This window comes from Mauremys mutica, chromosome 4, assembly GCF_020497125.1.
Source record: "Mauremys mutica isolate MM-2020 ecotype Southern chromosome 4, ASM2049712v1, whole genome shotgun sequence".
Lineage (NCBI taxonomy): Eukaryota > Metazoa > Chordata > Testudines > Geoemydidae > Mauremys > Mauremys mutica.
In genome coordinates, this window is record NC_059075.1 from 104831786 (window position 1) to 104844259 (window position 12474).

General features: G+C 40.1%; 1 protein-coding gene and 1 long non-coding RNA gene across 5 annotated transcripts in view; one reads left to right on the forward strand and one right to left on the reverse strand.

The window, feature by feature from the left end:
• KCNC1 (potassium voltage-gated channel subfamily C member 1) overlaps window positions 1-12474 on the forward strand; it is a 154674-nt gene that overhangs the window by 22208 nt on the left and 119992 nt on the right. The gene's annotated exons all lie outside the window — the stretch shown is intronic.
• Window positions 451-8414, reverse strand: LOC123370410. Its single transcript, XR_006579403.1, has 4 exons — window positions 8279-8414; window positions 6559-6635; window positions 2829-2965; window positions 451-1043 (listed from the first exon to the last, which is right to left on the reverse strand). It is a non-coding gene; the product is annotated as an uncharacterized LOC123370410 (long non-coding RNA).

A 12474-nucleotide genomic window follows, 5' to 3' on the forward strand; every position in this document is an offset into this window, starting at 1 on the left:
GTTAATCTTTAATTCAGGATTTATTAGTATAATGAAATGATGTGATTCATTATATGCATTCCCTTATCTAGGGACTTCAATATGAATATATGCTTATGATCTGATAGACGAGAACTTCATTGATTGCATACAGCACATCCTATAGTAACAAGGAAGAGCTATGGTAACAAATGAAAGGCAGCGTAGTAAGCAGGGGTGTGAAAGACAGGAACTTCCAAGTTTTAATTCTGGCACTGACTTGATACATGACCTCTGGCAAGTCACAACCTCTTGGTATTGGGTTCTCTATCTGTATAAATCAGGATAATACTTATTTATCTACCTCTTAGGGGTATTGTGAGAATTAATTAGTAGTTAATGTTGGCACAGTAACTTGGAGATATAATAGCACTACAAATTATTAAGTAAAACATATTTACTCTCAGTGTTATGTTGCTTTAAGCAGGTCAAGCAAGGACATCTTTTTATGACAGTAGGAAGAGCTAAAGTTCCTTTCAAAATAAATCAGTGGCACCAGAAGGCAGCTTTTATCTTTACTTCATTCAGAATATTCAGCACCCCTACAATAGAGAAATTGACAACAAACAAGAAAGCAAAGCCTACAGCAATTCAGGTATGTTAATCATAGGAACATTTAAGGTTATGCCTATAATACCTTCTCCCAAACCACAGTTCATACTTAAGGAAGTCTCTTTGCCTCACATACAGGAAGAATCACTGTAGCAAGATATTCCATGTGCAACACGAACTCTACATGACAAGATCATTGATAAGTCTATTAAACTATATTTGACTGGGAGAGAAGGAAGAAAGAAGTCAGGGAAATGAGATACACAGAAGAAGATCCACTTATCTTGTCTAAGCATAGGGAAATTATTGCCTGTATATCTGGATATTTTAAACTCAGACACAAAATAAAGAACAGGATTCTGTTCATGCCATATGTTGTCTGCCTTCATAGTTGCAGCTGGACTAGTTTAGAGGAGTCCCATGAGACTAAAAAAATTTCTTCCTGAGTGTACTGATCCCGCTTCTGCTGTGGCCTATAGGAATAGAACAGAGATTTCAGGTTCAGGGAATACTACAGAAACAATCAATTTGTGCCTGAATCATCAAAACCCATGATTGTCTGGCTATACTGAAAGAAGGACAGGAGACACTTGACATAGATTTAGTCGGGTCACAACTTTATTATTAGATGTCTGGCACTACCCAGCAGATAAAAGTGTACAGTGCAGGTAACCCCATGTTTATTCCATAATTACCTGGGGGGCTTTGACCAGCTCTCCCTTTTTTTCCATCCAGGTCCCTCTAGTGAATTCATTGCTGGGATCTTACCATCCATCCCCCACCTCATAGGAGGGTTAAGGAGGCTATAACAATGGGGGTTGGCTCCCTGCCGTAGCAATCATAGGAGTCGCCAACCACCCCCCATTTGTTCCTTTACCAAACACCTCTTTTTAAGTCCTTTTCCAAGCTGTTTATCTGGTCACTGTATACCTTTCCAATGGAGTGCCTGCACTGGACATCCGCCCTACACTTCAATAATGAGTTGCGACATGTGGCCTACCGCCTATCATGCCATGCATGAACAGAGCCTGCCTGAACCTGCTGTGGGAAAGGCGAAAAAACCCCAAATCCATCTAAGCCAATATGGTGGCAAGGGAAAAATTCTTTCCCAGCCCCAACATAGTGCCGGTGTGGACAGCGTGAAACTTGTGTCGCTCGGGGGGTGTCACACCCCTGTGCAACATAAGTTAGATTGACTTAAGCAATAGTGTAGACCTGCCCTAAGATAAGTTTTTACTACTATTTACTCCTGTTAGCACTGCACTAACCAACATAGCTGAGCAGGGATAAGATGGATTCTACTCCTTTTTATGTATCAGCAGAAGAACACTTACCTAAATTCCCATTTTGGAATCTTTATTACTGGTAAGAGATGCAGAAGAACCCAACCTAGCTTTCAGATTCCATACTGAGGGCTTTGTTCTGGAACAATAAGGGCAGGATTCTTAGCTGGTGTGAGCAATCATAGCACTGCTACGTTTGATGGAACAGTACCCATTTACACACATTAAGGATCTGGCTCGAAATATGGAATTCCAGGATATTTTAAAGAAAATAATTTCTCACAGTAGAAATGCAATGTCAGGACTGAGATTAAATTATTTGCCCAGGCTCATACAAAAAATCATGGGCAGAGGTAGGGATAGAAACTTGACTTGTAGTCCCATTGTTTCACAACATCACACTAAGCACAGATTTCAGCAGATGTGTTCTGTGACATTATTAGCTTCCTTCTAAATAGTTCAAGAGGAGTGAAATCCAAATCTAGGAGCACCTGTACAGTGTGTAGTTCTGATGAACAGTACTCTAAAAACCCAGTGTTCCTCCTCCGATCTGCAAATGAAAGGACAGTAGAAAACTTTCGCACACTCTAGGATGACCCACAGTATCCTGCCCTTCCTTCTCCAAATATTTGGTTTTATTCCCTAGAAAATAAAGGGATAAACTGAGCTGTGGAAATGCAAGCAAAAATATTTACAGATTAATTGCCATGGTCATAGCAGATGACATGCTCCTGCCCCACCTTCCCTCAAGTTTATTGCGAAACATCCTAGATTCATTTTATTAACAAAACAATTAGTACCCTGGGACAACCAACCTTTACAAGCTAAAGGCTTAGGGATGGAGGATTGCAGGGGTGCTGGAACAATTTGTATTGTGGGGGTGCTAAGAACCATTGAATCAAACAGTATACCCTGTATATGATGGAAAACACTTCAAGCTGGAGGTGCCGCAGAGGACTGTACTAATCTCCTCACCATTGCTGCTCCAACAGGAGGCCAGGAGCCACTGGCCAATACAGCCCCCAAAGTGGGCAGATATGGCCAGAGAAGTGGTATGGCCAAAGCACTCAAGGGATGTGCTGCTAATTCACCACAGGTGAGGATGTTCTGTTCTGAAAAAAGAAATGTGAAAGTGACGCCATCTTAGTCAACAGACCTTCTCCATGGGAGGATTCAGTCATATCTGATAACTTTAGTGACAGCAGAACCCCCCAGGAGGGTTGCAGTGCAAACATTGCCTATCACCCCCTCTCTCCCCACAGCATGAATGCCCCAATGATACTGATACCCCCACCCCTTTGCTGGTGAACAACGGTTGCAATTTGGTCCCTCCTCCATACCATGCTAGTTAAGTGCTTGAATGAAGGCCTTAGTCTATAAGCTAAAGTCCAGTATGTGCAGAAACATCCAACAGAACTTTGTTTAATTAAGGGATTTCCTGTCTAATAAGAAAGAATATTAAATGGCACCAAAATACCTTCATCTTCATTCTGCAGATTGTACAAGCAGATTTCCTAAGGAATCTATTATAAATCCTGCATACTTTGGATTTACAGCTGTATTCATTTCAGTTGCTGCCTGCACAAATGTTTATAACCCTACTTTAGTTTATCAGTTGGGAACAACTCACTCACGTGGACCATTAAACCTCAGGGCCATTGCCAAAGAGCAATTTGGGCAAATACTACAACAGGAATTTTAGGTTGGCAGAATGTATCAACTGGGTAAAGCATTCTTCACTTCCTCTCTTGCAACTCTTGAGTAGTTTGGCTGTACTCTGTTTACCAGCTAACTCCTTTCAACCAGAGGGGGCTGGTTCTTCACTGGTGGATAGAGTGATTCTTCTGTATGATTTGGAAAGCACTTAGGGATCTTCCTGGATGAAAAGCACTACATGAACGTTGTATCATTAGCACCGTAAACCCCATCTTGGAACTATTTCCAGGCTTTTTGGAAAGCAGAAGAAGAGAAGTTCATGTATGTTCTTCTCCCTTCTCCTGCATAGTACCCTCCCTCCCCTTCCACTACCCCTCCCCCCAAGTGTTGGCCTTTCAAGGGATTCACTTTAAGGAAACTTTGGGATTTTACAATTTAGGATTTGATTTTGTTCTGAATTTAAAGATGTAAAATAATTTCTTCATTCAAGGGGATACAACACGGTTTGGGATTTTTTTTTAAATCTTTCTAGTCATTTTCTGATCATCAAGCTGACATTTTATATATATATATATATATATATATATATATATATATATATATATATATATATATATATATATATATATATATATATATAAAATCCATGGTGCAATCTTTCTGGTGGTAATTTTTATTTATTATCTATATTAGGGTAGTACCCAGAGGCCCCAATTGAAAATCTGGGCCCACTGTGCTAGGTACACATAAGCCACAGTCCCTGCCATGAATAACTCAGTCTAAATATCCAAGATGGACTAAAAGTGGAAGAAAAGAAGTATTATTGTCCACATTTTGTAGATGAGGAACTGAGGGCACAGGGAAGTTGTCAGATTGTCTAAAGAACTCCATATGAGCAGATTCAGACAATGACTTTTATAAAAACTAACCTATCCGAGAAATATTTCCTTCTTTCCTTCAAATGTGGAATTCTCCTGCCCCCAAAATTATACTGCCTGAGACCCAGGAAAGGTAGGATTTAATCCTGCAACAGTGACAGGATTAGGTTGGTTTCTCACAGCTCTCCAGGATTAAAAATAGGAACTTTATACCAATGGAGAGAAGAGATTCTCTTCTTTCTGATGTGTCCCAGCATTCACTTGTAGCCCCAAATGGTCTTCAGATATTTACTGCATCTTAGAATCATGATATATTTAGATATAGAATAACTATTTTGTATTATTTATAGAGTTGGGGTTTTTTTTGGCTCCTTCTGAATTCTGAAGAGTTGGACTCATGGTAATTAAGGGACTAGCCTTTATAGGTGGAGTGATATAACAAATAGTTCCTAAAAAAACTATAGAACTCTCTAAAACAGTCTTAAAATAGTCTTCTATAAAATGTGTCATCTATATATAATCCACCTGATGTAAAGGTGTTATTGACACTTACTTGGGATGACTGGCGTAACTTTGCTACTTTTTGACTAAAATAAGTTGATATTCTACTCATGTAGATACAGTCTTTATAGCATACCAAACTATCATGTCTTTCCACATACACACACTCTCTCTCCCCCTCTCCCTCTCAAACACACACACGCTAAAAGAAATGGACCTGGGTGGCGGGAAATAACATTGCCAAAATGCCCTATTTCTCATAGGTGTGTGTATATATATATAATTTTTTCAGCACTTGTATACTGGTATATTTTTGTTTCAACTAACAGAAAAACCTTCCTTATTTATAATTAAGTAGACAGTCTAGTTAATATAAAACTAACTTGCATATAGATGTGAAATATAAATCGGCGAAGGTGCAATTCAGGAGATGAGGCAGTTAGCTTCAAAGTTAAGTGTGTACTTAGATGGCCTCTATATGCCTGAAAATTTTGACTATCCAGTGTTGTTCCACTTAATCTGGAGTGTTTTGTTTAAGTACAGTTTACTGTGGTTTTGTTTTTTTTAATATAAATGACTTCTGTGTTTCTCTGGCACATACCAACAACAGTATACAAACAAGGGGTTGGAGCTAAATCCTTATGCCTCCTTAACTTTGTTATTTCCTGATTTTTGAGTATGCAAGGTAACCATGCAAATGTAATGTTTCCTCCAAAAGATTTTTAAATTGAATATCCTAGGTGTGGATTGTTTTATTTATTTATTTTAAACAAGAAAAGAGAAATTCCATAATGGGGAGTTGTTTTGCTGGAAACCACTGGAGCAACCTATCTCAGACACTTTACAAAGGAGGGAACCTGTCTTGCAGACAGGAGGCGTGGGGTATATGTACCCTTGCAAAATGCACAGTAAATAAGGCAAGTGTTTCTGTAGATCTGTTTCATTCATTGCATGCCTTTACTAAAGTTTTCACTGTTCAACTAAGTTAGGTACGTGTGCATTCACAGTCTTGGTTCCCCTCAGCAGAACATTTTACAAGCTTAGGGAGAAACCTCTGTGTAAAAAGTACTGCCTGTGTGTGTACTGTGGTATTAAACTGGTCATAAGTCAATAAATTTAAAAACAATTTGCCTTGGGACACTCGGAGAGGGCTGTCATCCTGGCAAATTTCAGTTTTCTACCTCAATCCTCCTCAGGGCTAGAGCTGATGAAAACATTGCATGTATTTTGTCTCACTAGAGATTACCCCGCACTGTTCTCATACTAAAAAATGTCTGGCCAATTTTTGTTAATATTTAAGGAGGGGGGCTACTTTTTTGCAGAGACAAGGCCTGGAAACATTAAAAATGAAAAGGCCTGGAAACATTAAAAATGAAAAGTTAAAGTTTTAAGCAACTGAAAACTGGAATTACTTGCCTACTTTTAACTATAACAATTTAGAGGTTGCCACTGCACCTGGTATAGATGACGTATTAGGCTGGATAGATGAATACATAAGATTGAAGAACTTCCACTGAAGTTGGGTTATGTTAGAGCTAAATTTTTCGTAAAGGGTCTTGAGAATGCCCTGTTCATTTGGAAAACGTAGGAATAGTACTAACCACTTGTATACTTCTTTCCATTTTCCAAAGGACTGTACAACAATATAAAAGAATTAGACATCACATTACCTGTACGTTATACGAAGCTATTTGAAACGGATATTTCTCAGGGACTCACTCTACATACGTCCCCAGTTTGCATCCCTCTGTAGACAGAAATAAAATCGAAAGCAGTTTCTTCATTTTTGACCAAAGAAAAATGCATTAGCAACCACTGAGTTGCAGTAGTCACTTCCAATGCAGTATCCAGGATGTTATCCATATAATCTTTATACCTAATCTCTCTAGGTATTTGTAATTTGCTATTCACTGGTGTGTTCCATCATTGCTGATAGTAAAATCATTTAATAGAAGCAGGTAGTTGGGTAGGTGACAGGCTGATTGATAACAAGGTCTCCATTTGAAGCCATACTATAATAGGAGACAGACGTCTGGAGCAGCTTGCAGGCAGAGTTCTGTTTAAATTTTCTACACCCAGGAGATGTTATCAAAGAAAACATCATCATGTAATCTGGCATTCACCAAACAAGAAACCACCACCACAAACATAACCCAACCTAACCCATTTCCTTAGGAAAAAAAATTAAAGACCTTCATTCATGGCCCTCAAAGCAATTTCTTAACCCATAAAAATGTAAGCCCTCTATAGGATACTTCACACTGTAATGACACTGGCACATATCCTTTCCTCTCCCCTCCTACCAGTAATTACCACTGTATAAGGATCTTAGTTTTGTCTGTTTAAGGGTGCCAGAAAAAGAGAATTGACTTTGGAACAATCTCTTATATGTCACTACTTTGGCAGAGATATTGGTGCCTTCAGAATACAAACACACACATTACATTTAGAGCCCGCTCCTGCTCCCAGTGAAATAAATGGCAAAATTCCCTTGACTGCAATGGGAGTAGGATCAGACAAATCTTTGGGACAAGAGGCAAATTTTGCCTCCTCCGGGTTTCCATAAAAACTTGGGCACAACAGAATCAGTGTGGGTCTACCGCACAAACAGGGAAGATGGACAAGATTGGAGGCACCTGTGTAGGGGATTCACACAACATTCCTGCCCAGGTTAAAGCTGTCCTGTGGTTTCCCTCTCCATATCTGTCCAGTGTTTGCACCTACTTGGAGATTCCAGAATGTCTGACAGAATATACCCTCTATCCACTGCTGTGAGAAAACATTATTTTCCCTTCACACGTACTTGCTTGCAAAACCGTAAGGAGAGAGCTTCATGGATGGGGAAGGGGAGGGTGTAGAGAGGCAGGGGCTGGGACAACCGCTGCAGTCCCCAGCATTGTCTGCCCTGTCAGTCTTGTGGTTAGGGTTGCCACCCCTGAAGTACAAAAAGGTGGGGGAGACACATCTGAGATGATCCTGAGCCCATAACTGGTCATCTAGCGGTATGTCCTGGGAAAATCTGTAAGGGTGCTCTGTACATCTACCTCAAAAAGGGGCACTCCTGGGAAAACCTGGAAAGGTGGCAACCCTACTTGGGGAGCTTGAGTTAACATTAACCCACTTTCCTCCTCCTTTCTTTAAACACACCCGAAGGGATGGTTATGCAAAAGTAACCCACATAGGAGATTACAGGATCCCCTAGCCCCTAACCTAATGCATAAAGATAGGTTGTGGGTGGTAGGAAATTCTATCCGGAATCTTCCAGGCCTGCATCCAGCTCTATAATCTGCATTGATTTCTAATTTAATAGTGGCACAAGGGGGAGGTTTAGGCAAAAATCTTAATTGCATAGTGTGTTCAAATGGATATAAAACAAAACTGTTTTCCTACCAAGGATTGTAGGACTCTGCTATACCAGCATTTTTCAGCCTCCCCAACCTATGAGCAGATGGACAGAATTTGTACATTAGTGGTTGTCTCTCTTAATGAAGGAGTGCTGCAACTTCTATTGCCATGTGTTGTTGCAGTTGCTATGGTAACAACTGAATGAATAGCAGAGGAAGTGGTGGCATAAAATCTGTGTAAATTGAAAGCATTTTGGTGGGCTTTATGCACACACACTCCTTTTGATACATTATTGTGCATTTTTAAAAGATATTTACTGGGTCACAGAGTATGGCATCCCTGAATTTGCCTTTTTAAAAATTATGTATTACTTGAATTGTGGGAGCATCCAGGAGCCTCAGTCACAGTCCAGAGACCTATTGTGCTAGTTGCTGTACAAAGACAGAACAAAAAGATAGTGCATTTACTTAGTTTCGCTCTCAAAGACTGTACAATCTATGTGGCACACTTTATACACCCATCTCTCTCTGATGCCTAAACACACTATCAACTTGGGACCAAATCAAAGGGGTTTTATTTGTCCAGGGAAAACTCATGTCATTTAAAATTAGAAATACATAACCCAGACCAAGATTTAGGGGGGCCCTGTGGTGACATTAGGTATCACAGGCTGGGTCAGTCTGTGAGCTAGAGAGAACCAAAAGGTCTGTCTGTGTGCAGCAGCTGGAATAAAGAATCATCTTTGTAATCACTACAGCTGAGTCCTGTCTCTTTTCTACCATAATAATTTAGAGAGTGATTTAAAAAAAATAATCAACTTGATTTTGTCTTCACCAACACTAAACTTCACCAATGCATTATGTGGGCTTAGCACGCAGGAAGTCGCACTAAGCAGCTGAATCTATATATGTTCTGAAATTTTCTTAATGGCTCATTTTATTTGCTGTTTGTCTTTTTTGTTGCATGCGTTCAGTGAAACAGTCACAGCAGGAAAACGTTTAATGCTAATTCAGCCTTATATTTCTTATTTTAAATGAGACAGACAAATGGCTATAATAACTGACTTGTTTTCAGTTGTAGACTTGGCGAGCAGTGGTATTTCTAATGTATTAAACAGCTATTTTTCTTCAAGTTGTTAGAAGAGTACCTGCCATGAGAGCAGGGTAGAGGGGGAATAAACCAACATTACAAAAAGCAGGTGACTAGAACCACAGAAGAAGCAAAGACAGCTATTAGGAATATCTAGTACTGCAGATATTTTAGTTAGTGAAAATGAACCTATGAATAATTTTCCAAAGTTGGTCCAGGGATCATTCTATTTATATTCCTCTAATACTAACCATGGGTCTGATCATTTTCCCTTCTTGGATAAAACTACCATTGACTGTATGACTTGGATCTAGCATTTTATTAACATTATAAATCCTTTTAAAAAGGTACTGGGTGCCTCAGGGGTTTAGTAACATGACGCAGATCCCTTCACCTCTATTTTCAAGGGATTCCAGAGGGGATTAGGTGAATTTGGATCCTGCCCATTCTACCCCAAACCCCCATCTTTGACAAAGCCTTTTGCCATAACAAGAATGACATTCACAACACTGGCACCTCCTTCTCCCTACCCAATTTCACCTCTCCTTTTGGCCTCCCTCAAATAGAACCATAACCCTCTGCAAACAGAGCTTTAATACCCTCAAAGAGAGAAGAGCCAGTGTCTCCATGAAGCTCATTAGGGATTGTGAAACTGCTAACCACTTCTATAGAGAAGATTCTCAGATCCTTAAGTGACGGTGATATAAAACTCTTAACGTAGAGAAAGAGAGAGGTCCACCAAACATCCATCCAGTTAGTTTCAATAAAAAGTTAAAAGAATGGATGGGCATTAGAGACTGAGCTACCATATGCCCCCCAAAGGCGGTTGCTCCAGGCAAGGATAGAAGCGTTGCTTGCACTGGTACTACAGGTATTAGGTTTCCCATGTTCCCAACCTAGCACCTTTCACAACCCTAAATTCACTTAGAAACACATGGGCCAGATCCTCAGCTGGTATACATCAGTGTAGCTCCATTGAAAGTAGTGGAGCAATGCCAATTGACACCAGCTAAGGATCTGGCCAACACACTTCTAAATAGAAATCTTTTGGGGGAAAAAAAACACCAAATAATTTTTGATAACCAGTGAAAGCTTCAAAAGAATAGAGCTAGTGAATGGTTTTCAAACTTTTGTACTGGTGACCCCTTTCACATAACTAGCCTCTGAGTGAGCCACTTTTTAATATATTTAACACCATTATAAATGCTGGTGGCAAAGCGGGGTTTGGGGTAGAGGCTGACAGCTCATGACCCCCCCCCCATGTAATAACCTCACAACCCCCTGAGGGGTCCCAACCCCCAGTTTGAGAACCCCTGAGCTAGATCCTCTCATTGCTGAAGCTGTTCTTTATGGAGAGGAATAGTTAAATCACAACTCACCTAGCAATTTCTTTGTTTATATATTTTATATATATATATATATATATATATATACACACACACACACACAAGCTACCTACAGTAAGTAAAAGAGACAGAAAATGCAATGAAATGAAAGATAAGAGCAAGAGAAACTCTTCTTCATTCCCTTTTTATTGAAAGAGGTCTGATGTGTGTATTTATCTCAGGAAGTAAATTCAGGGCAGGATGCCAAACATATGCAAGCACTTCAAAGTGACTGAAAAGAAAAGATGATGAGGATCAGGCGCCATATAAAAGGGCAGTTTAAAATTCAGAGTTAAGAATTTGAGTGCACAGAATTTAAAACCTTAGGCAACTCAAACTGCCTTTCGAAAACAAGTTTGCAATGGATCAAACTATTGCTCCCCTGGCCCCGCTGCTCTACTTAGAAGAATATTCTCAGAAGAGTTGGCAGATACTACATCTGCAGCATGCCAAGTTAGTGTAATAGCTTCAAACCCAGTCTCTGGTTTGTTAAATTTCTTTAGAGTTCCCAGCTTTCACTGACCTGTAGCTACAGCATAATTTGTCCAGTCATGCAAGTTACAGTAGACTGAAGACAAATGAGTTTGAAATGATTTTCAAAGGTAAACTTAAACTCCTGCACTGGTTTTCTAATAACGTTCATCACAGTCCATGCTTGTTTTACGATATGCATTTGAGTCTACAGGGAGATTGTCAGTATCCTCTTTAAAAGTGCCAGTACTTGCTCAGAGACTTCTATTAGGTCTAATAGTTCAATTCCTAAGGATTATATTTACATGGGACTGCCATAATTACAGAGTTATTAACCAAACAATTGTCCTGCCTCAGTGACTGACTGAGTGAAATAGTGATGCTAGCCTTCCAATGGATCGAAACACTTCTGCACCTGCTAACTCTTTCAAGCCCACACCTGCTCCTACCTAAGTCAATAATAGATTCACTCCCAAATTCAATGGGAGAAAGATTGAGCCATCTATTATGGACACCATTTACTGTACTGGTTGTACAGCCTAGAAAGATATACCATGGGGATTCTGTCTGAAAGTCCCAGCAGTTCTCCTATTGCACCCAAATACTAGGAAGGCTGCTTAAATGAGCTGCCCCTGCTGCAGTGCCTGAATGTAGTCAGTGCATTGTAATGGAGATTTCTATACTCTGCTGCAGCACTCAAGTAATCCAAGAAGGTCTCTATGTATGGTAGCTGTATTTATAACCTACATATAACGTTGTATTTTATGCCATTAATTTAAATGAGAGAGACTCTGATACACACCAGATGCAGTCAATAGGGCTGTCTTATGAGGCAGCGCTGCTTTATGGTTTTAACGTTTTCTTTCACATCGGGCAAGTGCTATTCCTACCACCCTGTTGGCTGCTTGTCATTGCTCTGGGTGATGTCAGCATGTCACCACCAGAACTGCTGCAGAACTGTAAGCATATTGCAGTCCGCCTTGCCTAGTAATAAGGGATAGCCCCCCTGCAAGGCAGACAGCAGAACACTTACAGCTCAACAGCTGTTCCAGTGGCGACAGGCTGACATCACCCAGAGTGGCTGTGACAGCCAACAGAGCGGAAGCAATGAAGCTGCCCAGCACTGCAGAGAATTGGCAAAAAAACCCTAGAAAGACGCAAAATCCCAAAGGCCACACTGAAGATGTCCCCTATGGATTAGCTTCCTTTTAAACAATTACAGCTATACATCTGCCATGTGTCAGCTGGGATAGGAACACTTCCTCAATGTTTCTCTGTGCAGCTTCGCCTTGGCTT